This window comes from Schistocerca piceifrons, chromosome 2, assembly GCF_021461385.2.
Source record: "Schistocerca piceifrons isolate TAMUIC-IGC-003096 chromosome 2, iqSchPice1.1, whole genome shotgun sequence".
Classification (NCBI taxonomy): domain Eukaryota; kingdom Metazoa; phylum Arthropoda; class Insecta; order Orthoptera; family Acrididae; genus Schistocerca; species Schistocerca piceifrons.
The window spans coordinates 27,179,057-27,205,060 of NC_060139.1; the positions used below are offsets into that span (position 1 = coordinate 27,179,057).

At 42.6% G+C, this 26,004-nt stretch overlaps 1 protein-coding gene across 4 annotated transcripts in view; it reads right to left on the reverse strand.

Moving 5' to 3' along the window:
• The window catches only part of LOC124775910 (ankyrin repeat and fibronectin type-III domain-containing protein 1), a 703,384-nt gene that overhangs the window by 244,608 nt on the left and 432,772 nt on the right, over positions 1 to 26,004 (reverse strand). Inside the window, exon 1 of one of the 4 annotated variants that reach the window (XM_047250749.1) lies at positions 24,114 to 24,506. The exons of the other annotated variants lie outside the window; for them this stretch is intronic. The gene's annotated coding sequence lies outside the window, so the exon portion shown is untranslated. Of the gene's footprint in view, positions 1 to 24,113; positions 24,507 to 26,004 lie in introns of those variants that run through there. 4 annotated transcript variants of the gene reach the window in all.

A 26,004-nucleotide genomic window follows, 5' to 3' on the forward strand; every position in this document is an offset into this window, starting at 1 on the left:
TTTCTAGCGTGGCTACACATTAATGACGTCTAACTTGCATTTTGAAATTGTCTCAACCCAAACCACGAGGACCAAAATGTAAACTGAAAGTGGTTTTTGGTCACCACTTTTGAACATTCTAGCACCATGCAAAGAACGCAGGATCTGCTAGCTGCCGCACGTTCACTCATAGAAAGCTGTATCTGAAAGCGTAACACTAAGAATATGGAACATCCGTTTTACAAAACTCAGCTGTGAAAAAAGGTATTCGTCTCGCTAGAGAAGTTTTATTTGCCCAGATCGCAGTAAGAACATGTACAGACACGCAGTTACGGCAAATGAAATTGTCATCTTCAAATCATCTGCGTACATCAACCATTGTGCCACTCAATGTATTGCACAGTTATCTAGTCATTAACACATCTGGAAGAAACTCGCTGAAGAAGACGTACCAATGTAACGTCACGTATCGTATAATAAACACATTCCTGAGATAAACACTCACTAAAGTTTATGATAAAATACATTTCGTTCACAAAGTACTGCTTGCCGTGTCTGTATTGACAGCTGACGACACGTTGCCAAACCGTCTCCAGTAAGAAGATTACATTAAGCAAATTCAGAGATCGGTCTCCTGGTAACCATAACTCTTCTGTCTTAAAGACAGTCGTTCATTGGACGAGCAACAGGGGCATGACATGCGAGCTTGTAAGTTAAAAGAATGGAGAGGCTGAACCGTGGTGCTAGCACAGAACCTTCTTCACGTCACACGGTCTAACATCTCCACCAACAGTCACAGCACCATTCCATGATCTTGTGCTTTGTTGCCGGCCGCGGTGGTCTAGCGGTTCTGGCGCTGCAGTCCGGAACCGCGGGACTGCTACGGTCGCAGGTTCGAATCCTGCCTCGGGCATGGGTGTGTGTGATGTCCTTAGGTTAGTGAGGTTTGAGTAGTTCTAAGTTCTAGGGGACTTATGACCTATGATGTTGAGTCCCACAGTGCTCAGAGCCATTTGAACCATTTTTTTTGTGCTTTGTTTCCGTAAGAATTGCAATTATGTCAGGATTTCAATGAACCATGAAAGACGGTGCTCGGGATCAGTACTGGAATCTTTCTTCCCTAGTCAGATAAACTCCAGTGATGATAATTCTCCCACTACTAGTGTTGTGACTTGGCAAGACAGCCAAGCCACTAGGAGATAGCCGATAGGCACGCGTTTAAGCTCACGCAGGCTGGCGTGAGGTCTGGAACAGTTAAAGGAATTGAGTCTAGTAAAAAAAGTACAGAGCTTCTGGAATATTTAACTTTAATCCATAATTGGTGAACATCGGTCTGACGGTACATGCATCACAAGATAAATAGCAAATGATAATGGCGCCTTGCTAGGTCGTAGCAAATGACGTAGCTGAAGGCTATGCTAACTATCGTCTCGGCAAATGAGAGCGTAATTTGTCAGTGAACCATCGCTAGCAAAGTCGGCTGTACAACTGGGGCGAGTGCTAGGAAGTCTCTCTAGACCTGCCGTGTGGCGGCGCTCGGTCTGCAATCACTGACAGTGGCGACACGCGGGTCCGACGTATACTAACGGACCGCGGCCGATTTAAAGGCTACCACCTAGCAAGTGTGGTGTCTGGCGGTGACACCACAACTAGGTTTAAAATTATCTACCTTCGAGATGGAATACTATGGCTTTTTCGGTCACAGCGGATACAAATACGAATGTAAGTCAGATCAATTATCGACTATGCTGTCGAAAGTCCGTTAAACTTTAAATAGGAAGAGAGTACATTTTATTACCGCAGAGTAAATAATAGATATTTCAGTAATGTTCATGAGATGCAGCAAAGTCCCTCAGAAGTTAATGTAACTGGAGGCGTTGAAGAAGGTTTTTTGACTACCGGTACCAGTGATTTGTAGCGGTAGTTCAAAAACCTTTGCGTATTTCTTGAGACAGTCACGGTCGAAAAATAGTCCAAATGGCTTCAAATTATTCAGACCTTTTTCACTTGTAGTTAAGTCGAGTCGGTCGGTTGTTGCTTACCGAAGTGCTGTCAAGAATTATTTTCGTCAGAGTTTCGATGTGTGTAAGGAGATTTCCACGAAAAAGTTTTGTGAACGCGCTAGCAACAGTGCGAGATCTCCGCTGTTTAAAGACAGAATGGAGCGTAATCGAAGACATCTGGCGACAACCTTGCGCTGAAGCCCGGCCGGGAAGAAACCGCGTGTGACAAGAATTCGACATAGGAAGAAATCTTACGTCGCAACCGATAGTGATAAATATGTACCGCAAAGTAGAAAAAAAGTTGTAATACTAGGTACAATAATTATGGAACTACGTTTTATCCTCTAAATTAGGCACGCAAGACATTGGTACTACTGTGTGTTCATCATGATGATGATGAGTCCTATACTTTACGGAGCGTAGGGGAGCGACGCGGGAGAACCGCACCGCCTTACTAGGCAAGGTCTTAGCGGAGGTGGTTTGCCATTGCCTTCCTCCGACCATAATGGAGATGAATGATGATGATGATGATGAAGACGACACAACACCCAGTCATCTCGAGGCAGGAAATATCCCTCACCCCGCCGGGAATCGAACCCGGGACCCCGTGCTCGGGGAGCGAGAAAGCTACCGCGAGACCACGAGCTGCGGACTGTGTGTTCATAGCGATTTACAATTTGTCCATGTCGACTGTATCATCTTTCCATTATCGCCGAGAGTGCGGCCATTCATTAACAAAATAAATGAGGCTACAAATTCCAGAGATAAAGTCCTCGCAGGATACGGTTGGCCGATGAGCAGTGCCCAAGTTTCGTCCAAATGCGCTGGACGAGTTCATTCGTTTGTTCCGAAGGGGAGGCCAACACCGTTTGCCCGCTTTCGGTCGGTCAGCGACGCGTTGCGATAACAGAATCGAGGCACACGTCCTGCAATCTTTCCCAGAAGATTTTAAAGAAACTACTAAATAAAAAAAAAAATCATTTTTGCGTTACTTATAACTTTTCATGTCAGCTTCATGATGACATGGCCATCATTTCGTTAACAGTCATAGTTATTGTGATATTCGCATTAAGCAAGACAGTGCACGAATTTCGAAGAAGTATACATGAAAAATAGGGGTCGCTATGATTTTGCGTTTGGTGCATGTTACATAATATGTTGTTGCATAGGAAATTTAGCTAACATACTGAAGTTTTCTTTAGACTTGGGCGAAGGTCTCTATCTGTCATCAAACTCGAGAAAATTGATTTGATGTAGTACACTCATTTGCGATCGCGCCGCGCCAGCGATAAAGCCAGAACGAAATGTCCACAACATTCCTCACATTTCATAAACGGTTTGTGATATCGAAATTAGATTTTGCAAGACTTCATTACCTATTGTGTTATTCCACCAACTACAGATATTTTCGATGTAAGAATGTAGTTTTTAAGGGCCAACGGTAGCTGGTGAAAAGAGAAATGCTGTTGGTTTTGGAACAACGTAAATGAAGACATTACACGCTTATTTTTGTACGCAGGATGTGCTTTTTCAGAATCTAGTGAACTTATTTTTTCTCAGTTATTCTCTTTACAAACTTAATAAATCTCTGTCTCAGATTTCTCTCACAGTTGCGTCTCTGCAACATGTTAGTGTTGTGACATTGCGTAAACTTCGTTACATTTTGCCAAAAGAACCAAATTTTAACATGTCAAGAAGAGAAATGTAGGTGTTAGTCAAAATTTGCCACTCATGACGCTTCTCTGAATGTTGCAGATGGTTAACAAGCCAGGAGAAAATAAATCGCTGCTTTTGTCTTATTTTCAGCGGAATTTTTGTTAGATACTAACCAATGCAGAGATGACAGCGTTCTTCACAGGAGTGGTTGGTTGCTCATTGTCTAAAACGAAGATAACAGAAACAGCTAAAAGCAGAAAAACGAATAAATAATAAATAAAGAGCTCTCACCTTGCAGGACAGTGTTTTTGTTTCTTTGTGTATGCCTTCGAAGAAGATTGTCATGCATTAATTATTAATTAACTACTCTGAAAGCATGAGAGAACAGAGCTACAGCGGTTAGTGAGGTGTGTATGACAGCTGCAAAAGATGGGAACAAATGGAAGGAACGGCTACAAGACTGGAAAGAACCAGTACTATGAAAAGCACATGCTAAAAATTGAAACAAAAGGGGTTGAACGAACAAAGAGACGGTGGTGTCATACTACGTTTGCTTTCGTTTATAAAACAGGGAGAAAAGTCAGTTCAACGAACAAGCCAACATGGGCAACAGTCCTGTGGGGCCTAAAGTGATGTGATGGCAGAAGATATGTTGTTGTTGTTGTGGTCTTCAGTCCTCAGACTGGTTTGATGCAGCTCTCCATGCTACTCTATCCTGCGCAAGCTTCTTCATCTCCCAGTACCTACTACAACCTACATCCTTCTGAATCTGCTTGGTGTACTCATCTCTTGGTCTCCCTCTACGATTTTTACCCTCCACGTTGCCCTCCAATGCTAAATTTGTGATCCCTTAATGCCTCAGAACATGTCCTACCAACCGGTCCCTTCTTCTTGTCAAGTTGTGCCACAAACTCTTCTTCTCCTCAATTCTGTTCAATACCTCCTCATTAGTTATGTGATCTACCCATCTAATCTTCAGCATTCTTCCGTAGCACCACAATTCGAAAGCTTCTGTTCTTGTCTAAACTATTTATCGCCCATGTTTCACTTCCATACATGGCTACACACCATACAAATACTTTCAGAAACGACTTCCTGACACTTAAATCTATACTCGATGTTAACAAATTTCTCTTCTTCAGAAACGCTTTCCTTCCCATTGCCAGTCTACATTTTATATCCTCTCTACTTCGACCATCATCAGTTGTTTTGCTCCCCAAATAGCAAAACTTCTTTACTACTTTAAGTGTCTCATTTCCTAATATAATACCCTCAACATCACCCGACTTAATTCGACTACATTCCATTATACTCGATTTGATTTTGTTGATGTTCATCTTATATCCTCCCTTCAAGACACTACCCATTCCGTTCAACTGCTCTTCCAAGTCCTTTGTTGTCTCTGACAGAATTACAATGTCACCGGCGAACCTCAAAGTTTTTATTTCTTCTCCATGGATTTTAATATCTACTCCGAATTTTTCTTTTGTTTTCTTCACTGCTTGTTCAATATACAGATTGAATAACATCGGGGAGAGGCTACAACCCTGTCTCACTCCCTTCCCAACCACTGCTTCTCTTTCATGCCCCTCAACTCTTATAACTGCCATTTGGTTTGTATACAAATTGTAAATAGCCTTTCGCTCCCTGTATTTTACCCCTGGCACCTTCATAATTTGAAAGAGAGTATTCCAGTCAACATTATCAAAAGCTTTCTGTAAGTCTACAAATGCTAGACACGTAGGTTTGCCTTTCCTTAATCTAGCTTCCAAGATAAGCGATAGGGTCAGTACTGCCTCACGTGTTCCAATATTTCTACGGAATCCAAACTGATCTTCCCCAAGATCCCCTTCTACTAGTTTTTCCATTCGTCTGTAAAGAATTCGCGTTAGTATTTTGGAGCCGTGACTTATTAAACTGATAGTTCGGTAATTTTCACATCTGTCAACACCTGCTTTCTTTGGGATTGGAATATTATATATGAAGTTACAACAAAGTATGTCTTACTCTGAAGCGGAGTGTGGAGTGTTGCCAAACTTCTCTACAGGTTAAAGGTGTGACCCGGACTGGGACTTGAGCCACGAACCTTACTTTCCATTCCTGGTGTACAGGTAATTTTAGATAACAGGAGAATCCTTTTTGACAGCATTGAAATCCATCATTTATGAATGTTAATGAAGCTGTATACTTCACATAACTGACACTGTTAGAGCAATTTGTAAGTTGTTTATTGCTTCTAAAAGGCAGTGGTCTGAGTTCGACTCTCAGTTAGATTTACAGTTTTAATCAGTCAGGAAATTTAATACTGCTGGTGAGTTAATAGTACATGATTCTGTGTCGATGCCTGAAAGTTGATCAACTGACTCAGTGCTTCGTACTAAGATAATGTTAGTGGTATTGTTTTTCCATATCCGCATCAACTATGCAATCGACAACGTGAAGTGCTGCGGATGTTTCTTCGGGTATCACTTTCAGTTCCGCCTTCCCTTTTCCAGTAGCTATTTATTATTAATTATATCTTTTACAGAAAATTATTTTGTCTAGTTGTTTCGATCACTTCCTTTGTGTGTTATGTAGTTCGTGGTAATTTTGTGTTTGATTACTTTTCTACGTATATCGCAACCATTTGTTCTCAGTCACACACACACACACACACACACACACACACACTGGATATATTATTCTTCCTTTGTGTGTGTGTGTGTTTTGACTATATATCTCTGTGTTGTCAGACTGGCGCCACTAGCTTGTGGAGTGGTGTTCGTGGATTCGAGTTAATGATCCTGATAAAGATTAACAAATAACCCAGCTGTACTGTTACACACGTACTGCGTTACGACCGTTTTCGTTCGTTAAAATCTTCACATTGCCTAGTTGTGCTAAAGTCATGACATAAATGTAATAGGTACTGTTACGTTACGGAAATAGGTGTGGTTTATAGTTTACACCATATCTTGTTTGTCTTCCATGCATGATGAAGGTCATGAGACAATAAAAAAGAAAGGACGATTAAGATTTGATATTCTGTCGACAAAAAGGTCATTACATACGCAACAGAAGCTCGTATTGATGAAGGAGGGAAAGAGAAACACGACGTATTGCTTTTAATGGAACCATCTCGTTACTTGCCTTAAGCTAATTAGGAAAACAGCAAAAGACTTCAGTGTGGTTGGGCGGACAGGGATTTGAATCGCTGTCCTATTGAAAGCGAGTCCGTTGAGTTAGCCATTGCGCCTCTTCGCTCTGGGAAGCAAGACGAAACACACAAGGTATGTTTATTGGCAACCTTCAAGTGAAACGTATAGAACGCTGTCTGTACAATGATACGAATTCACAATTCACGTGTCAAGCTGGCTGAATCAATAAGGCCAAGACCAAAAGGCCCCAAGGCCCTCTCCTAGTTTTTAACTCAGTTTTATTTGTGAAACTTCCAAAACGGATTCTACTGTCAAACTGGAAGATAGTATGCTTTCAGACGTTACGCTGAGAAAATATAAGAGATCACAAGGTGGTAGGTATTAAATACTATAAGAAACACAACGCACATTTTGGACCAATGATGAAGCGTGCAGAGGTTAAGTAAAGTTTAGAATGGGATTCTACATGAAAATCGTTTCTTTCGCGGTCAACGATAAAATCAACACCTGATATTGCGACCGGTTTTTACATTTTTTACATTTCCTTCTTCTTTGCCAAATGCCTGATGGCGATAAAAACATTCAAATAACGATATCACGAAGTATGATCGCACATACACTGACTGGATAGCGATGTAACCAGCTTGTACTGTTCCCCCATGTAAATGGCTTGATTCAAGAAAAAGGCTATGGAATTGAGTAGTTCGTCGCGATTATCATTTTCTTAATGAAGTGTGTCACAAAATGTGAGTGCCCCTTTTGTGACGTCAAACGAGCAAATAAATACATTTGATATACCGAGGCTGACAGTGTTGTGTGTCTGTAGTCCCAGTTAGAATACGGAACACGTCATTGCTGGTGACCCACCAGGACGCACCTTTTCAGGTGCCGGAAGAAGCGATCTCTCGACCTGCCAATCGGAACGGCAATCGCGCGGTGGCCCCGATAATCGATTGCGGTCAGTCCGCGTTACGCGAGCGACAAAAGGGAGCCGTCCAGGATCCAATTAATCCCACGGCTATCAGAACTGGCGGGCCGATAGTGACGGTCGAGCTAATGCGGTGACAATGGAATCTATTGCGATAAAATCGCCAATCAGCCGCGCGGGCTCAGCCGCTGCGGAAAGGTGCATCCTTTTTGTAGCAGTTGGATGACGTATCGTCGCTTTAATCCTCAAAGAAAGAGTGTTTTCTCGGACGAAGGGTTTTCTGTCAACATGACTTAAGACCGTGTTTGTCTTGGATTTACTGTCTAGTCCGCAGATCGTCAGTTTCGATGAAACGTAGGCTTACTTTCTCAGTACAGAATATAAAATCTGAATATAAATCCGCATTTTCAGGCGTTATGCTCTTCGATTTGCTATGAACTTCAGACTGAAAACTGAAGATGTATTAATTACATGCGCTCGTAACTCACATGATAATCGAATGTAAAATATGATAAAATTTTAGAAGGAAGGTCAGCGTTGGCCGTAATATTGATGGTTTATTGACAGCAAAATCGATTTTCAATCACATAGTGATGATCTTTAGTGCTGTAGTGTACAAATTAAACTTATAGGCACTGGTGTCAAGTTAGTATCAGTAACCAAAGCTATGAAACGATCACAATAACTGAACTGTTTCAATTATTGTGATCGTTTCATGGCTTTGGTTACTGATAATTTAATTTAATTTGTACACTACAGCACTGAAGATGATCACTATGTGATTGAAAATCGATTTTGCTATCAATAAACCATCAATATTACTGCCAACGCTGACCTTCCTTCTAATTTCACGTATATGGTCGTTGTGCACACAGCACTCTATGGAGTCGACAGTTGATAAAATTTTAATAGGAACTGTTTCACCGACAGCAGGCATTTTCGGCATCCCCGAAATTAAACTCTTCTGATATCTTCTCGAAGGGCACCACAACCTCGAAAAGCAGCATATTTATATTTTGCACCAGGCTGTTACTTTAATTTAAAAATTTATTTAGGGTTGCTAGTCAGTTATGAGCACGTGCTCACTCTTACTCACTCTTATGTGCACAATAGACGTGTGTGTGAGAATGGGGGGGGGGGGGGGGAGGCTTCGTGGATATCTCTTCTATGACTGCGCACAATGCCTAGCCATGTGCGCCATTGATTGCTACTTTAAACTGCTTACGAAGATGATGAGTACACTTCTGTTGTGCACCCGAGAATGAGCACACGCTCGAAAGTGAGAAGTAGAGCTTAGCAGAGTACACATTTAGAATAAAAGTCTGGTGAAAACGATGTTCTTGTTAAAAAGATACTTGCTGACTTGTGAGGGAAAAGCTATGGCTAGACAAATGTTGTAGTGTGAGACATGTCTTCTGCACACGGTGGAAGCATGGACACTGGACATGGCCACAATGGGAAAACTGAGTGCCTCTGAATTGTAGACCTACGGTCACGCTCTCTGAATCTCTTAGACCGAGGAAGTTCCTAAGCATAAAATGTGAGGTCCTTTTTAAAGTGTTAGAGACTATAAAATACCATCAACAAAAGGATACTTGGATTTCTCAAGCAGGTGTTGAAGCAGCATGAGGGATACAGACAGTATTTTAAGGCAATACTTTCGGCAGGTGTGGAGTTAGGAGGAAAAGAATTCCATTTTTCAGATTTCAGGCTTCAGTGAATGACCTGTTCCGTAAGGCAATGGCCGTAGACAAAACTCCCATGTCGACCGCCAAAGTCTGTAACATATCATTTCCTGGCCACACTTGTGTACTGCCCCAGTGATTATTGTCTACGAAAGGGTCGGTTTCAGGGGGGAAGAAGTCTTTCTTCTTGATCGGTCGGTCTTTCCCTAATCCGTTAAATGGGTAGTGGTCTGGGCATAAAGGCGTGCTCAAAGTCTAGTCATTACCAATTGACGGTCTTCGTCTTCCAACACACTTTCCAGAGAAACTACTAGGAGTCCTGACGGGAAGTGACACTTTACAAAAGCGCTGCAAGCGCGAGGAGGAAATGGGCAATGAAAATGCCTACATTCTGCTCTTGACTCTGATTGGCTGGTAGGCCTAGATCCCTGTTGTTATTGTTGTTGTTGTCTTCAGTCCTGAGGCTGGTTTGATGCAGCCCTCCACGCTACTCTATCCTGTGCAAGCTTCTTCATCCTAGGTCCCTATAATCATAAAAATTAATGTACGTATGTATGTATGTATGCATGTTCCACATTTCCCCCTAAACCACTGGACCCGTTTCAACCAGACTTGGAACACATATCACTTACTGTTTGGAAAGTATCGCTGTGAGAATAAGTACCTCTTGTCTATCAAAGGGGTGGGGTTAGGTTGAAAAGCAATGTAGTCCACGACGCAAGAAAACGCATACTTCAGTCATTCAGAATGAGAGCACTTAGAAACTTTTTCTCACTGACACTTACAAAATGATGAAAGGGAAAAGGTTTATCGCTTGCTACATTTTCACTGTTTATAAAATAAAACAGCTGCATGAATCGTGGCGTTTTAATTTATTACTTCTTTAGTACTAACCGTTTTCGCGACACGTTTTGCAGACGATATTACATATACCATTGAATGTACCGGCGAATTTATATCACTGCACGTCACAACAATGAGATGCGTGAGAAACTGGCGCATCATGCATGACGTTTTAATTTATTACTTCTTTACTACGAAGTCTATTTACAACACATTTCGCAGACAGTGTCCACATATACCATTGGATGCGCGTGCCACATTATATCACTGTATGGCACACAGTTCAGAAGATATGACGTCGTAAGCATGGAGCTACGTGAAAATGAAACTGCAGGACGAAATTTGCTAGAGATACAGGTGAAATATGTGTACAAATACTTGTGAGATACGTTAAAAATATGTGAAATATACCCGGCATGTGCTTACACGGGCAAAGCCACGGGTAAAAAAGTTCATTCTAAACTTCTGGAACGATTTCAGCCAAATTTGGTATACATATTTGTTACGATCCTGAAAGAAGTACTTAGAGAGGAAGGGGGGGGGGCAAGCAGGTAAGAAACGTCAGAGCTATTGGGGTGAGCGTTATGAGGTGGAGAGAGAAGGGGGCAGCGACGGGAAAGGAGTAGACGGACACAGACAAAGGGAAGGAGATGGACAGAGAGTGGGAGAGAGGGAAATGGAAAGAGTGTAGAGGACATGGGCAGAGAGAGAGAGAGAGAGAGAGAGAGAGAGGGGGGGGGGGCGGAGGAGATGTACAGAGATAGGAGAGGAGGAGATGAATTAGTAGAAGGCTGCAATAATTACATACCTGGTTAAAGCCGTTTAGTAGTATTAAATAATTTCGTGAAGCGGTCTGGAAATCGCAAAAATGACCTCTCGCACCGCAGTCCTCGTGGGGTGTACAAATGGTGCGCTCTCTGACACGGAGATGGTGTACTCCAGAAGTCGGGAGAACGATTCTTCGCGATCAACCGCATTTTTCTTGCAGTGCGGAAAGGTGAGAGACTGCACGAATGCGTTCCCACGCGCGAGTGTGTGTTTCGGTCTAAACGAATCCGGTTTTCTACAAGAGTGTCGGCGCTTAGCGACTGTGCGGGTGTTCCGAAGGCGGAGACCTCGTTCTAGGTTGTGGACGCAAGCAGCTAGCTGGACGCTGGTGTTTAGTGGATGGGCTTGGTTTTGATCGTATCCGACGATTTACATCGGTTGCTGAGGAAATCTGAGTGTGGTGTTGGATCACTGTTTCCCCACGATCTTACATTGTATTCATTTTTTGTTGTCCAGAAAATTATCGGCAGTAGCCAGTTGGAGCAACACCGACTCAAAGAAAGGCGTCGGCGCTTGTTCGTGACGTCACGTCAGCTAGGCAAGGCGAACGCCAGGTCTGTTGCAGGCACACTCATAATGGTGGTGTCTCCCTCTCTGACACAGGAAAATGTGAAACTATCGGCGGTAGTTGACCAACACACATTGTTCTGAGATATTTATGCAATCAATTAATTGTGCAATTCATTACACTTCTCAACAAATAGTGTACTCCTGAACTTAAATTTCCACCTGTTTTAAGGATTGACATACAAAAACAACTTCATGGTCCAGCAGCAACAGAATTCGTGCTTCTTTTCCTTATTTGTAAATCTGAGGAAGTTACGTTTGTACTGGGTTGCTTTTACAAGAAACTGTGAACATATTGGTGCTCTTCATTAGGTATCTTGGTTGACTATGGGGTGAGGAGCACTGAATGTTAATGAAATATCTTGCGATTGTACACGTTGGGGGAGGGGGGGGGGGGGACAGATGAAGAGGCAAAAGAGAGATACTTGTTTTATCAAATAAAATTTTTTCATCTTATAAAGTTTCTCCTTTCAGTTGCAAGAGGGGAATATTTATCTTTTCTAATGTGCATGTTTAAAAACGTTTAAGCTCAGCAGTATTTTCGATGTATGAAGCTATTTTGTTTCCTGTTTAGAATTCCTTTCGTTGAAAACGACCGTAATCTAATGACTGGCAACAGTTGGACATTTACACATGTAAATTAGTTCACATTTCCAGTGACGATGTCAAACGAAAATAATAAATAAAAGAAACGAGTTCATTGTAAGGGGGTTGGGGTAAGTTTCGATAACAAAATGGATCAAGTAAATATAGTTTATTGAATGGAAAATTTGCCGATGCTTGCAATGGGGCAAAGCATCTTCTCATATTGATCTACGTTTGTTTCGACAGGATTCAGTAATACAGAACTATGATCTTCATTTGTAGCTTTACGATAGTAAGAAAATCTTTCATCTAAATAAAACTGCAGTATCCAAAACGATACCAAACAGTTTGTCCAAAAATAAGAGATTTATAGTGATAAGCACGCCCAGGCGTTTCTGCCTGCAACAGACCTGGCGTTCGCCGTGCCTAGCTGACGTGACGTCACCAACAGGCGCCGAGGCCTTCCTTTGAGTCGGTGTTGGTTGGAGGCGATGTATGAACCGCCAGCGCCATACATTTCCAGTCGACAGGTCGGATCTCGAAATATTTCTGCCAATAGTTGCTACAGAGCGTTAATTACTGATTTTTTATTACTGGTGAGTTTAACACTGTCTTGCCGGTCACAGAAAGGCTGTCGACCCGTATTGAAACTGCTTTTACATGTGTAGCATTGCAAAGAATCGATCCGGGTCCGCTAATAGAACGTTTCTGATTAAATACGTGAATCCGTACGAATCTGGAGCCCTTTGCGCGCTGCACATTACCAGGAGTACATTGCGTTTGTTCAGTCCCGGCTACGAGTGTGACGTCTCGCGACGCAACGGAGGCTTCGAGACAAGGACGAAAGGACGTTTCACATCTGGTAACGAACCGACGCTTGAAGAACGACTGTGTGTGTCTAAAATTAAACCATTTACTATTTGAAACGCGAATGCACTCAAATTATCCTTATTACTTTACATTTCCTTAAATAATGCACTTGTGTGGCTCAGCTGAATTGTGTCATTACCACATACCAAAAATTGTAGCGCTCAGTCATCAATCGGTCTTAGGATTTTTTTCTGTCACATATCGCTTATTCTCCGTCTGGTAACGAAATGTATATTTCGAAAATGTCGAACTACGTCGTTGTCTGGAGTCCAAGGCTCGAAGAAGACAAGGACATACCAAACATAGCACTCCACGCGTAATAAAAAAGGAGAGCGGTGATCATACCAACCTTCGGATGGATGACAGCGTTAAGCACCACAACAAAAATACTCTGGAAATCTGTACTATTTATTTGACTTCTTTACATCATTAGTGGGAAAATAATCACCACGGTTAACGATAGGAGGATAAAATTTTTAATCTGTTGCCCTTCCTCTTATCATGGACCTCATTAACACTGTCGTGGAGAACGCTGTTCCTGATGGAAACAAACAGGAATAATGACTGTGTATTTACTGAAATTTTCCCGGGGGCTAGAATGTTGCGTCACCTTTCGGCCGTGCACCCGCGATAGTAGCATTATTCCCAGAATGAGATTTTCACTCTGCAGCGGAGTGTGCGCTGATATGAAACTTCCTGGCAGATTAAAACTGTGTGCCCGACCGAGACTCGAACTCAGGACCTTTGCCTTTCGCGGGCAAGAGCTTCTGTAAAGTTTGGAAGGTAGGAGACGAGGTACTGGCAGAAGTAAAGCTGTGAGTACCGGCCGTGAGTCGTGCTTCGGTAGCTCAGTTGGTAGAGCACTTGCCCGCGAAAGGCAAAGGTCCCGAGTTCGAGTCTCGGTCGGGCACACAGTTTTAATCTGCCAGGAAGTTTCATATCAGCGCACACTCCGCTGCAGAGTGAAAATCTCATTCTGGAAACATCCCCCAGGCTGTGGCTAAGCCATGTCTCCGCAATATCCTTTCTTTCAGGAGTGCTAGTTCTGCAAGGTTCGCAGGAGAGCTTCTGTAAAGTTTGGAAGGTAGGAGACGAGGTACTGGCAGAAGTAAAGCTGTGAGTACCGGCCGTGAGTCGTGCTTCGGTAGCTCAGTTGGTAGAGCACTTGCCCGCGAAAGGCAAAGGTCCCGAGTTCGAGTCTCGGTCGGGCACACAGTTTTAATCTGCCAGGAAGTTTCATATCAGCGCACACTCCGCTGCAGAGTGAAAATCTCATTCTGGAAACATCCCCCAGGCTGTGGCTAAGCCATGTCTCCGCAATATCCTTTCCTTCAGGAGTGCTAGTTCTGCAAGGTTCGCAGGAGAGCTTCTGTAAAGTTTGGAAGGTAGGAGACGAGGTACTGGCAGAAGTAAAGCTGTGAGTACCGGCCGTGAGTCGTGCTTCGGTAGCTCATTTGGTAGAGCACTTGCCCGCGAAAGGCAAAGGTCCCGAGTTCGAGTCTCGGTCGGGCACACAGTTTTAATCTGCCAGGAAGTTTTAGTATCATTATTGTTCTCTATATTTCAAGCGCCAACCGTAGAGTCATCTTGAAGGTTAATCTGTGACAGAAAAAAAGTGCTCTCGACACAATGCTGAGGAGTAAACTGATTAAGACGAACGTCGGCATCGTTTCTATGAATTACTTCATATTTTTCCCCTCCGCGCATTTACTCCACAGCATTTATTTCTGTCAGCGATTCTCTTTGAAGATGGCAGTTATCAGCCGAAATATCGGAAGAAGAAAAGTAATGCTATCCCGGATGCACACTCGAAAGATGGTGGGATGATCACTGTGTAGTTGATGTGCTTGTGAAAAAGAATAGTAAAAACAGCATGAATTTATTTTTTCGACTAACACGCCGACCGAGGTGGTGGAGTGGTTTTAGTCCCCGAACTCACATTCGGGAGGTGCGGAATTCAGAAACCCACCTCGACCATCCAGGTATGTTTCCTGTGCTTTTTTAATTGATAAAGGAAAATGTCGGGATGGTTTCCTATGAAAAATCCACGGCCAATTTCTCTCCCGATCCTTGCCCCATCAGACCTTGTTTTCCATCTCTGACAACATAAAAATCAATGTGCCCATCGTTAGGCATTAGTGTATGTAATTAGACATTTACTTATTTTGCTTTTTCTACAGCCGTATATGATGTTGGAGAAAATACTGCATCACAAATGAATTCTCACTATACAAGGAAATTCACTTGTGATACAGTATCCACCTCCGAGAGAGATCTCTCTCCCTGCTCCCCATCCTCATCATATTGATTAAAAATCTTTTTCTCTGTAGCAAAATAGGATGCTGTATTACAGAATGACGACTATCCTAGCTGAAAAGACGCGAAATTCTGTTCGAGTAATTCGGCAATAAACCTGTTAACACCTCGTCTCTTACATATATTGATACTAGTTCGCATATGGAGTACAAAAACGTGACTGAAATATTGCATCCAAATAGTTCCATGGTAAAACGCCAGTGCAGAATCTATCATATATTTTCTATCGATATTAAAGGAGCAGGTCACGTTACTTCGCTACATAACTACTTGTTTTAAATTTCTGAATTTAAGAACGTTCCAGCAATTTCCCTAGGATGAGAAGTTGTGTTACTTACGTAGTCATCGTAGGGTTTTTTCTAGTTTCCTGAGTGGTGATTATCCCACAAACCTAATAGCACTGAGGCTATTTCAGAAGAGGAATGACTCAAATAAGCCTTCACCTCCGTGTTTGACGGGCTTCCTGCTCTGTGTGGTAGCGTTGGACACGGAGAATAAGCTGGTTCGATCCAACTAGTGGGAAACAAAAATCATCACCAGAATTTCAGTAGCAAGAGGTGCAGAGATAATATGATCATCAGCATGTGCGCCATTGCCTCGGGGCAAATGTAACTCCGCAGCTTTGAATAGGAACTTTATTCACAGCTACAATCGCCACTGATTGATCTAGCTACAACTGGCAGTGTGTCATGGTGTGGGGGCGTATAACACAGTCGAATGTGTTTCGGCGTCGAATAGGGAGGGGCCTTAACTTTACTAGCCCCCTCGTGTTCTTCGAAAGGACTGAATTATGTACTGACTACCGCAATTCGAGTGCGCTGATCTAATTCGCGTTGACTTTTAACCCAAAAAGCTTCTGTGAGTTACACAATGCGGCAAGTTTTAAACAACCCCAGCAGAAGCGCGGTTTACGATTCTTCCACGGTTAATTCCATGTTGCATAAATCAGTTGCTCGATTTCAACTGAAATGGTGTAAAATGATTTATTCATTTCTACCTGTAGGTCTCGCTATATGTCTATGGACATCTCTGTGGAATATACACATGCAGGACGGCCAGCGACTGCTAAATTAGTTGGGATTCCTTTGTATAGTTAATAAAATAGGAGAGTAAGTTTCTTAAGACTCACACTGTTTCTGATGACAAGGTGAGAGGTTACTAACAACTACGAAACAGCAAACCAACAATGCATCTACACTATTTGTAACAAGTACCAACTTGGTATGGAAAGAAATAAGCGTCAACGTCAAATAAATGAAAATTTTGGGCAAAATAGGAATGGAGTGGTCTCTTTTTATCAGCAGTATATTCTCTTTCGGCGAAAACTGAACATCACAATTATTCAGTGCAGGAGAAAACACTAATAGGAGACTTGATCATACGTCTTTCAGTGCCCTGTGAGAGTGTGCTAGTATTTCTGTATGGCCGACGAGCAAAACAGTTTATGATGGCCTATCCTTGATGTAAGCAATAGCAAACACATGGAGATGAGGTCGCCTGTGAGAAGGCAGTTCCGTTAAGATTCCTTGCTACACGTCTATACGCGCTTAACACTTTTATACTTGGTTGCCGACCGCGCAATCCATCCCAGCTATCTAGGACACACTGACCCCAATCCATTCCAACCATCTACGCAATCCATCCCAATCACCTACGTAAAGCTATGATAGAGGCAGTTCACAGCTGCCTTCTTTTGACATGTGAGTCAGTGTATTCATTCACCATAAACGCGGCGTACTATGTTATACAGATGGCGAGTCAGGAGGAAAGGTACATGCTTTGAGGGGTGATTCTGAACAAAAAAAAATTCATATCGGCATATGCCTATTCCGAATGGTTTCCGAGAAAGAACACATTTAATGTTCACTGTTATTTATTTTCTGTGTTATTCAAACATTGTCCTTATTTACAACGAACCACAGTACTGTAGATGAAATTCAGACGAGCAGTTTGTTACGGGACACTTGCGGTCTATCAAGTTGCGAAACTACCTCAAATGGGCCTACAAAAACTACCAAAGCTACAGTGCATGAGCGTCGCGCGAGGTTAAAAATATTTTCGTGTCCTCTTTGCGCAGAATGTTGGTCCTAGAGAAAAAAAATGCGAGAGCCTTTCTCGTAGAAAATTTATTGTAGTTTAATTTTGTACTACGACACGTTTTAATGGAAGGTGCGGTTTCCGAGTTTTTCAAGAAAAATAGACTACAAATGAGATATTAAACGTGTTTTATCTCGGAAACCATTCGGAATAGGGCATATGCTCATGTGAAGTTTTTTTATTCAGAATCACTAACACCATCAACCTTCAAAGTATGTACCTTTCCTCCTTACTCGCCCTGTAGATGCACAGCTAACACATGTCTGGTGTCTGGATGGAAGGTATCGAAAATAAATTACAGTATAACTCGAAAACTATTTATTCTATACACCTATAGCTTCCAAGGTACACTGCCAAACGTTTTTTTCCTGAATGTCATATCCTTAATAGATTTCAGTAGTAGACACCCTGATGGCACGACAGATATCCAGCTAATATTCCACATTGTTCCGCGCAGCTTGGAGCATGCTTTTTGTCGCTATTGCCATAGCAAAGCATTAATTTTGTAGATTATGTTTCTCACGTAACCCCATTAGAAAAATCCAATGAGATTAAGTCTAGAAATCTAGCAATTGTCCCATCTCTACCAATCCACCTCTCGGGCATATCTTTATTGAGGAATTCCCCGATGATGAGGACAAAATTTGGCGGAGCGTCATCTTGCTGGAAGATAGTTTCATGTGGTAGTTGTGGGAGGCCGTCCTGTTTCAGCACATACGGATATGAAATTCCAGCCACTGTCGGTTCTTAGAAGAGGAACGGTCCGATCACCATGTTACGCATTAGGCCGACCCTCACGATGACTTTCGGGGTGAGATGCAGATTTTCATTGCCCCATATTCTAAGCTGAGTCTGTTTACAGCTCCTCTTACACGAAACATCGCTTCGTCAGAGAAACATTCCTGTTGGAGGTAGTCGTGTGACCTGTCAGTCCGTTCTAGTATTTTTAGTGCGAAGTTCGTACGTGCAACTTTGTCATTAGGTTTTGTTGTGTGAATCATTTATATCTTGTCTGCTCCTAGACGGAGCCTTTTATGCAATACGATATGGACTATTGGACGTGGAATCTGTAACTGTGCAAGCTAGCAGCACGAAGAGATACACGCGTCCTTCCTTAAAATTCTGTTATAATGCCACTGACGAATTCTTTCAAGGTCCATAGCTTCCCAGCAGATTTTAAACTTGACAAATTACATGTTGTTCTCAGTTCATTGATCTCGAATCGAATGCTTTTTTCGTAAACGATTGAAGTCCATACGGGATTCTAAAAGCTCGTTGTATGGACGTAACAGATTGCAGCTCTGCGAGCTGGGAAACCTTCAGAAAACTATGCTCAGCACTGAGAGATGGAATTATTTTATTTCTGCAACAATGTTATCAACAGCCTCAGAACAAAATTTAAAACATTCAGTGTAAGTAGTCACGAAGACAATGAGTCACGAAGCTCCTACCGTTTTTCCACATCTATGCCACTGCATCGTCGCAGATCTGCTGGGATGCATAAGCACACTGCGAAACGATTATGTATTGGGTCTATGGAATGGAGAACCACATTCAAAGTGCATATCAGGTCATATTTCGAAGCTTAGTACGGCGCTGTAAATATCGAAAGGCTTTTTATTATGTGGGACGAAATAAAATGTTTTTTTTCCTTTCTAGGTAGTATTGTATCGATAACAGACAGAGATGTATGGAAATTCACGCTTTTTCTTCAAAGCGAATTGGGATAGTCTGTTCTGACAGTTTTGTATAAGTCACAAGCAGGAAAAGTGTAAGGGAAGTTCACTGTCACCACTAATGTTTATTTGCTAAATGAAAAGGGGATGCCGGCCTCTGTGGCCGAGCGGTTCTAGGCTCTTCAGTCTGGAACCGCGCGACCACTACGGTCGCAGGTTCGAGTCCTGCCTCGGGCATGGATGTGTGTGATGTCCTTAGGTTAGTTAGGTTTAACTAGTTCTAAGTTCTAGGGGACTGATAATCTTAGAAGTTAAATCCCATAGTCCTCAGAGCCATTTGAACCATTTTTTTGAAAATGGGATGTGGAAATTCAAGCGTTTTTGTTATTTTTCAAGGACAGAAAATTATCACAATACAATTCATTGATCATGCAGCATCGTAGCCGAAAATGAACAGGGTGTGGGTTTTGTGCTAAATGTAGTGGAACATGTGCTAGTTGTAGGTTAACATATGCAAATAATACGAAGAAAGCGTCACAGATGAACATGCTGAAGGACTCATATTAAGTTGCGAAAGAGAATTTGGAAGGGATATACGTACATTTTGATACCTGGGTATTAGAAGAGATAAAAGTGACAGGTACACAAAAAGGGCAGGAATAAGGTCAAGGCCAAAACATCTTTTATAAGAACATATTTTGGCTAATGTCGTGCCTAGTTTTGAATGTACTACAATGAATCTGAAATCCGTAGAGAAACTCGCGAAACGAAGTACAAACGCCACAAAACATCAGAAAGTACGGCAAGCACGCGGATATACACATAATCAGTTCCTTTTGAAGTTAAACGCACAAGGTCACAACTCATTTCTCGTGTTAAAGCGTTCTCGAGGGTACGGTTATGTCTCGGCTACTGTGAACAGTATACATTACATTGCACTTAGTTTTTATTATTATATGTTAACATTAGCAGGAGGTGGGATATTGGTTTACTTCAGTTTCCCTATTAGTATTGGAAAAATCATCGCCCTGTTTAGTGACTGCGAAATACGGAAGTAACAGCATTAAAAATAGCAATTTCTCAGTTGATATCGAGCCATTCTGTTGTCACTGCAAGCCAGTCGCTTGGAGCGCTGACATCGCTACAGCTGTCAAAACGGTTCATTTTGTTGCCCTGTAGAGTTTCACGATTGTTCAACTCAGACTGTGGTGAAAATGTGTGTTGAGTGCGTGTTGCGTGTGTGCGCATGTATGTCGGTGTGAGTGTGCTGTACGTCCATCATACGACGACGAGGAAAAGAAAGTTTATTATTTACAGTTTAAAAAGTGAAACAAATAAGCTACCCGCGGAAATATAATTCCTGTTGGTAATTAAGACGAAGTTTTGTAAAAATGCTGCAAAACGCTAAAATATATCGGATTTGTTTCTATTCTGTAGTTATATCGGATATAAAACGAGAATCCGAAATGTGATTCCGCAACAGAATTGAGAGTAAACAAACATTTTTCGCCAGCCTGTGCTTATAAATCTACAGTTTGGATGTTACACTTCAAGTAATTTAACTGTGGACTGACTGGGTTTCGACGTCCGATACATGACATGTAAACAATTACGATCTGTATTACTCGCTTGTATGGAGGTTATCATCCAGACGCCACATGGTCAGTTTCATGGGTAGCGAACAATTATTAAAATTTGCCATTGGGGTTTCACTGCATTAGTAAAATCCTCAGTTGGTCCACAAGTTCATTTTAAATGTGATGGTCAATTTAAAGAAAAGTTATGACAGTATGCAAGCAACACTGTCGTATTTCAACGTAGTAATATTCAAGGCCGCCATAAGAGTCTAACATTGTGGTTAACTCAGTGGGAGAGATGCGTCTCTTTCCAACGAAATTCCGCGCGTAACTAATGTGTGCTTGATGTAAATAAATCAGTAATTCATCCGAAGGTTGGATTGAACAGTACAGTACTTCACCAGGAATGGTCCTATTGAAAGTGCTATGCCCTTTCTTTCTTCGCCCATACTGTTATAGGGGATAACATTTTAGGATGGAATTCGAAGCAGAGTACCTCGAACACTCTCCCCAAGTTCGATAGGGATCGAAACCGAAATATTTTACGGTGGTCTGTTATTGACTGATTTACCAGACAGTACCCGATAATCAGACTTTAAACTTTGTAACTCATCGAAAGAGTTCAAGTGGCTCTGAGCACTACTATGGGACTTTATATCTGAGGTCATCAGTCCCCTAGAACTTAAAACTACTTAAACCTAACTAACCTAAGGACATCACACACATCGATACTCGAGGTAGGATTCGAACCTGCGACCGTAGCAGTCGCGCGGTTCCGGACTGATGCGCCTAGAACCGCTCGGTCACAGCGGCCGGCTCGAAAGAGTTCATGTAAAGTTTTTATTCTGCAATCTTACACCCACTTGAAAATTTGGCCTCGAAGAACTGCATTGGGAAAAGCATTATTCTTATCCTACATACTGCTTTCATAATGTACAGAGTGTTTCACAATTCATGTTAAACTCTTCTACAGAGATCGTATAGACGACATAGCAGATCAAGGTTTACCTTGGAACGCATATCCGGAAAGGTCATCCAACGACGCTTCGGAGCGTCAAAATTAAAGGCGCCAGAGTCTATAATTATATGTATATGCATAGTGAGAACGTGGTAACGTTACAAACTTTGTAGGACGATGGAGAAGAACAAATTTATCAATTTGAGGTAAGGATCCCTGTACCGGGAACGAACGAGTCGAAAGTTGTATGCAAAAACCGTTCTGATACTTCTGACAGTGGAATACATGCACTGGTACTATTGTTGCTAAGACTAGAGGGTGGGCAACTTTCGGAGATGGTAGTATGGACCAAGCAAGGAAAAAATGTACAGTAAACACGGGATCTAAATCGCATGCCTGAGGGGCTGTGAGCACTTGTTCATCTTCGCTACTGTGAAACATATCTCCTCCATTGAACAAATGCTCATAGCTTCTCACGTACGCAGATATGCTACAAAGTTTGTATCATCATCACGGAATCACCCTCTATATACATACATTTACAGGTGCCGGTGCCTATAACTTCGATGCTCTATAGCGCCTTTGGATGACGTTTCCGGACATGGGTTCCTGTGTAAAACTTCCTACTTCTAGAAGTGCGTGAGATGTATTGTGAAATACACTGTACGGTCCGCAAATTTGCCTACGGCGCAGTATTATACAAGAATTTGCGACATGTCCATTTAAGAAGGTAAAGCTGTCCTTTAATTTGAAGGATTGTTTACTGGACTTGGTCCTATTAGGTGTAGTATGCCCTTAGAACATTTTATAGGAGGGCATACATTTTAACCATGGTCTACGAAGCACAGCGCTACATAACATTTTTCACGTTGAAAATTTCATTCATAATAAACAGCTGCACTACTTTATTTTTATTAAAACGATCGAATTCTACCATGAATAACGACCATCCTTGTATCCCATTAAGTTATTCAGCTATGCATTACAATGCCGAATGAAACTCTTAAGACGCTGCATTGTTAACACAGCTGCCTGTGTTTAACAATCATGTGCTGTAAACATCAAACCAATTTGAGTTCAAAGTAAAAGAAAAGTGTTGGTACAGCCGGCTTTTGTGTTTACACGACATAATTCTTAGACAAAGTCAGCTGTAGTAAGAATGCAGCATTTTAAAAGTATCATTGGGCATTGCAGTTACGCACTGCATAGCTGAATAACATTTTGGGGACTCGAAGGCTGTCCGGTTCATGAACGAAATCGAATATCTTTACTAAAAAATAAACCAGTACAGCTGTGTACTATTAACGAAAATTCAGCCTTCATCTAAGTTTCTCAGCACGCCTTCATAAACCATTTTTCACATTATCAAAAAATTACCAGAGATAAACGAGGCGATAACATTCATAAAAGATCTTGGTAAGTGCGACTAGGTCAGAGAGTCTCATACAAGCTTATATAAATATATATATAATGTGTGTGTGTGTGTGTGTGTGTGTGTGTGTGTGTGTGTGTGTGTGTGTGTGTGTGTGCGTGCGTGTGTGTGTGTGTGTGTGTGTGTGTGTGTGTGACGGAAGTGGCCGGTTCTATTGATGTCATCGACGTAGACGCTCAAATTTTTTACACAGGGACCGTGGACTTTAATACGTGACATAAATTTCAACTTGATACGTCAGTTCGTTTCTGAGAAAAAGGGGTCATAACAGACGGACAGACAGTCAGATAACATAACAAAAAATACAATTTTGTCTTCGTATGATATAACTACAAAATATTTTCGCATTTTTCCTTATTTCTAGTGTGAAATGCTGCTTCTTGCCAAACTTAATTAGTCTAGTACAACAGGAAGTACTACATAGGTTTTAATGCATGAGCTTGCGAGTATCAAAATATGTCACATAAACGTATCTTTTGATTGCATTGACGTAGAAACATCTTTTTTACACCGCAGAGGGACCATAGATCGTAGTGTACTAAGCCCAACTTGATGCGTCTACCCGTTTCCCATCAAAAAGGTTCTTAACAGTCGGACGGACAGACTGACAGACAAATGATCCTGTAAGTATTCCGTTCTAATCCAGTGCGATACGAAACCCTAAAACTCCTAGGAACTTTGGATTCATAGTCTGACAGTTATACCCACAGAGTGACGCTTTGAAATAAATAGGCTGCTGTAGTAACTGAGGATACCGATATCAAAATAATATGATGCAGAAAACAAATTAACCACCTATGCTGAAAAGAAAGCAGGAGAAACTAACGAAAGCTAATGAATAGAGACGGGATATTTCGAAACGTGATCTTCGGCCTTGTATCGAGAACAGTTATTAAACTTAGTATGTTCCTGTGAGGTAGGTGCGCATGAATCACTCGACCAGATAACATCTTAACAAAAAAAGAAGTATACATACGTCAAGGAGGAAGACACAGATCTTCACGTCATCCGTAACCACACATACTTGAACGGCGAGTTTAATATTTTGACCAGTATGAAAGTAAGATAAGTATTGAACCACTACTGCGACACTTGGTGAGAGTCGATTTTTTCACTGTAGTCCCAAAACGTAAACAATGAATGAATGGACGACAACGGTGCATCCATTGCAAACACTGTCAGCGACGCACGATAAAGCGTCCTGGGTTCCATCCCCGAGACGCGTCTAACCGGCAGCTGATGAACACAGGGGTGTGGGAGAGCGTCGCGCCGCCCGGATTACAGCTGCCGTGTGCCCGACGCACTCCACCAACGCGCGTGTACGCACAGATAACACCACGACGCCCGCACGTGCCGAGCCCGCTGTGCGGCAGCCCAGCTACTGACGGTGGAGGGGTCATCAGCTGCTCGCCTCTAGCACCGCATGCTGACGCTCGTCGCGGCCGTACGAATGGCCGTGCGCTTACGGTAGGAGAGAGCGGTACGCGGAGTGGGGTAATGCAACGACAGGAGCAGGGGCAAGGCAGTGGCCCCCAGGAAGGGGGGGACCACACTAGAGCGCGGGCAGCTGCTGGAACTCGCTCGGCGCGCACCGGAACACCTGGTCCCGCGTGGCTGCCTCACGGGCCGCTTCCTCCCTGTAATTACTGGGGGGAGCGGAGGGCAGAGCTCGGGTAGCGAGCTGCATGGCTCTGCTGTGCGCATCGCAATCCAAGGAGGCGTTGTGCTACAGGTGCTACCAAGATCCCAGGTTAAGTACTTACGAGGTTGGCAAATACACTCTAAGACCTCTAAGAAATTCTCCTAGTGGGACGGAAATCGGTCGGTCTGATGTACCGGGTGATCAAAAAGTCAGTGTAAATTTGAAAACTGAATAAATCACGGAATAATGTAGATAGAGGGGTACAAATTGACACACACGCTTGGAATGACATGGGGTGGAGGCGTTGCGCTACAGGTGCTGCTAAGTTCCTAGGTTAAGCACTTACGAGGTTGGCAAATACACTCTAAGACCTCGAAGAAATTATCCTAGTGGGACGGAAATCGGTCGGTCTGATGTACCGGGTGATCAAAAAGTCAGTGTAAATTTGAAAACTGAATAAATCACGGAATAATGTAGGTAGAGAGGTACAAACTGACACACACGCTTGGAATGACATGGGGTTTTATTAGAACCAAAAAAATACAAAAGTTCAAAAAAATGTCCGACAGATGGCGCTTCATCAGATCGGAATAGCAATAATTAGCATAACAAAGTAAGACACAGCAAAGATGATGTTCTTTACAGGAAATGCGCAATATATCCACCTTCATTCCTCAACAATAGCTATAGTCGCGGAATAATGTTGTGAACAGCACTGTAAAGCATGTCCGGAGTTATGGTGAGGCATTGGCGTCGGATGTCGTCTTTCAGTATCCCTAGAGATGTCGGTCGATCACGACACACTAGCGACTTCAGGTAACCCCAAAGCCAATAAACACGGACTGAGGTCTGGGGACCTGGGACGCCAAGCATGACGAAAGTGGCGGCTGAGCACACGATCGTCACCAAACGACGCGCGCAAGAGATCTTTTACGCTCTAGCAACATGGGGTGGAGCGCCATGCTGCATAAACATCGTACGTTCCAGCAGGTGTTTATCAGCCAGGCTGGGGATGATGCGATTCTGTAACATATCGGCGTACCTCTCACCCGTCATGGTAGCAGTTACAAAACCAGAATCACGCATTTCCTCGAAGAAAAAAGGCCCGATAACGGTAGATGTGCTAAATCCAACCCATACCGTGACTTTCTCGTCGTGCAATGGAGTTTCCACGACAGTTCTAGGATTTTCGGTAGCCCAAATTCTGCAGTTGTGGGCGTTGACA